The 4,130-nt window shown below is 31.6% G+C and overlaps 1 long non-coding RNA gene across 1 annotated transcript; it reads left to right on the plus strand.

The window, feature by feature from the left end:
* LOC110270484 lies at positions 193–4,066 on the plus strand. Its single transcript, XR_002360092.1, has 2 exons — positions 193–245; positions 3,923–4,066. It is a non-coding gene; the product is annotated as an uncharacterized LOC110270484 (long non-coding RNA).

Below are 4,130 nucleotides of genomic sequence, written 5' to 3' on the forward strand. Positions count from 1 at the left end.
CTTTATATTTGTATGAATTTATTTGAATTATATTATTTTATTAATTTTATTTTTTGTAGAATAAAATTGTAGAGAGATAAAGAATGAGAGAGAAATTAAAAGAGAGAGAAAAACAAAGAAGAAAATGGAGAGGGAGAGAGTTTGTTAATTTTGGAAAAAAATGTTTTATTTTAATTGTAATAAAAGAATAATTCGTGATATATTTTAGTTTGTCAAATTAAAAATATAAAATATAAATTATTGTTGTGATAAGAATGAAGGATGTGAATGCCCATTTCTAAGAGAATCACATTAAATGAAGGTTGAAAAATAAATACTTCATGCATGTATAAATAGGGCGTGATCTGACGTCATATATATATGAACAATCAATAAAATTTTCTCTCTCTCTTATACTGACTAACTGACACACTCTTTTCTCTCTCTTTATATTTTTTTATTTTATATTTGTTACCTCTTATTTATTTATTTATTTAGTTATTTCATAACATGTTATCTCTAACCAAATTTTAGAAAACTCCAGGTAACAAATTTTTATTATGTCGAAACTCTCTCATCTTGAATCTAATGCTCTTGATATATCTGGAAACAATTATTTATCATGGGTATTTGATGCTAAAATCCATCTTAATTCAATGGATTTTGAAGATACTATAAAGCCAAAGTCATGATTTTCCTTCGATGTCATCTTTGACGTATGATTGAAAAATGAATATTTCACATTAAAAGATCCTGTAGATCTGTAGAAAGACCTTGAAGAAAGGTACAATCATCAAAAGACGGTGATACTTCTTCAAGCCTAATATGTTAAGTATTCATGTGAATAAATAATATAAGAAACTTCTTGTTAAGTTTTATGCATTTGAATTTTAAAATTACTGAGTGTGCTAATAATAATAAAATTTTTAGTATATACTATATTGTTTAGAAAAATATTTTCAATCAAGGAAATAATTTTACTGAGCAAACATTTCTACTCATTCTATTATTATTTGTCTTTGAAGAGAAGGACAAGGACATATAGTGAAGATGTTTGCCTTGCGGATAGTGCAAGTTCGCACACCATTTTCAAAAGTAATATATATTTTACTCATCTTGTGCCAAAAGAAGAATATGTTAATACTATTGAAAAGTTACCATCACTTTCATCTGGGTTGTATTATACCAAGATTAGTGCAATTGAATCACATGCCATTGTAAACCAGAAGTTTACTAGCCCAAATGAATTCATAACTTAGCATGACCGATTGGGTCATTCCGGAACAATCATGATGCGGAGAATTATTGAAAACTCACATGGACATTCACTAAAGAATCAGAAAATTCTTAAAATTAGTGAATTTTGTTGTGCTGCATGTTCTTAAGGAAAGTTAATTTAAAGGCCATTACTAGTAAAGATTGGATTTGAGCCCCCTGAATTCTTAGAAAGGATTCAAGGCGATATATGTAGACCTATTCATCCACCATGTGCATCTTTTAGATATTTTATGGTCCTAATAGACGCATCTTCGAGATGGTCACATGCGTGCTTATTTAATTGCCTGATGCATTTTCCGATACAAAGAGGATAACCAAATCTTATATACCAGCGGAAAATGCCCCAATTCGAATTGATGTCCCAGTACGACAAGTAGCCACTGAAGCAAATTCACGCCAGAAGCGTGGTAAGCCTGTCGGTTCCAAAGACAAAAATTCTCGAAAAAGAAGACGTAAATACGATTCTTGTTGAAAAAGACATAGTAGAGACACCTGTAGTTGTCCAAAATTCTGATATAGTTTTAATGACAGAAGATGTTCAGGTACCTGAAAATTGTAAAATTGACGAGATCTCAATAAATTATGTCTTTACAGGAGAGAAATAGGACCAAAATAAGACAAATGTCAATGAAATATTTGCATATAATGTGGCATTAAATATCATGCATGAAAGTAAGGATCTTGAGCCAAAATCAGTCGAAGAATGTCGAGTCCTTACACCAGAAGATGTAAAACTGTTGGATACCGATGGGTATTTGTGAGCAAACGAAATGAGAAAAATGAAGTTGTACGCCACAAAGCTCGGCTCGTGGCACAAGATTTTTCACAAAGGTCCGGTATAGATTATGAAGAAATGTATTCCCCTGTAGTGGATGCGATAATATTGTGTTATTTGGTCAGTTTATCCGCATATCATAAACTACATATGCATTTAATGGATGTGGTAACATCTTACTTATACGGCTCATTAGATCGTGATATCTATATGAAAGTCCCTGAAGGATTGAAGATATCTAAACCATTCAATGAATATTCGCAGGGATTATACTCAGTTAAATTGCAAAGATCTTTATATGGTCTAAAGCAATCTAGACGAATGTGGTATAATCGTCTTATTGAGTATCTGACCAAAAACGGATTTAAGAATGATAATATCTGCCCATGTGTTTTCATAAAAAAATCTACATCTGGATTCATTATAATTGCTGTGTACGTTGATGATTTAAATATCATTAGAACTCCTGAAGAGATTCCAACAACTATAAAAGCTCTAAAAGAAGAGTTTGAGATGAAAGATCTTGGAAAAACTAAATTCTGTCTCGACCTGCAGATCGAGCACACAACAAATGGAATATTCATTCATCAAACAACATACACAGAAAAGATCTTGAAGAGATTTTATATGGATATGTCACATCCATTAAGTACCCTAATGATCGTAAGATCTTTGGATGTGAATAAGGATCAATTCTATCATAAGGAAGAAAATGAAGATATCCTTGGTCTTGAAGTACCATATCTTAGTGTCATTGGAGCACTAATGTATCTTGCTAATAATACACGTCCCGATATATCATTTGTTGTTAATTTACTAGTAAGATATAGTTCCTATCCAACCAGAAGACATTGGTATGAAATTAAACAAATCTTTCGATATCTTCGAGGAACGGTAGACATGGGATTGTATTATCCATATGAATCCAAGTCACAATTAGTTGGCTATGCAGATGCTGGATACTTGTCTGATCCACATAAAGGGAGATCTCAAACATGATATCTTTTCACATATGGTGATACAGCTATATCATGGAGGTTCACGAAACAAATGATAGCAGCAACCTCCTCTAATCATGCTGAAATACTCGCGATACATGAAGCTAGTCGCGAGTGTTTTTGGCTCAGGAATTTGATTCAATATATTATGTCATCATGTGAATTGATTGATTAGAAGATAACTCCAACTATCCTATTTAAAGATAATACAGCATGCATTACTCAACTTAAGGGCGGATATATCAAAGGCGATAGAACAAAGCATATTTCTCCCAAATTCTTCTTCACTCATGATCTTCAAAATCAAGGGACAATTGATGTCTAACAGATCCGCTCAAGTGATAATCTGACAGATTTATTTACAAAGTCAATCCCAAAATCCTCTTTTGAAAGATTGGTACATCAGATTGGGATGCACCGATTTCGAGACATTAAATGATGTCGACAAGAGGGGGAGACTGTACTCTTTTTTCCTTGGTCAGGTTTTTTTCCATTGGATTTTTCTTAACAAGGTTTTTAATGAGGCAGTCCCATCACAAAAGATATTGTACTCTTTTTCCTTCACTAAAGTTTTTTTCCATTGGGTTTTTCTTTAGTAAGGTTTTAACGAGGCATAATCCTAAATGGTCATCCAATGGGGAGTGTTGTGATAAGAATGAAGGATGTAGATGCCCATTTCCAAGAGAATCACATTAAATGAAGGTTGAAAAATAAACACTTTATGCATATATAAATAGGACATGATCTGAAGCCATATATACACGAATAATCAATAAAAATTCTCTCTCTCTCTCTCTTATTGACATACTCTTCTCTCTCTTTATATTTCTTTATTTTATATTTGTTACCTATTTCTTATTTATTTATTTAGTTATTTCATAACAATTATGAGTTATATAGAGTGAGAAGGGAAGAGAGAAATAGAGAAGGGAGAGAGGTAGATAAGAAGATAAAAGAAGAGAGTTTATTTTTTGAGAAAAATATTTTATTTCAATTTTAATGAGAGAATGTCATGTGACACATTATAGTTGTTAAATATATATATATATATATATATATATTTAACAACTAAAATGTGTCACATGACATTCTCTCATTAA

This window comes from Arachis ipaensis, chromosome B03 (genome assembly GCF_000816755.2).
Source record: "Arachis ipaensis cultivar K30076 chromosome B03, Araip1.1, whole genome shotgun sequence".
NCBI classification, from domain to species: Eukaryota; Viridiplantae; Streptophyta; class Magnoliopsida; order Fabales; family Fabaceae; genus Arachis; species Arachis ipaensis.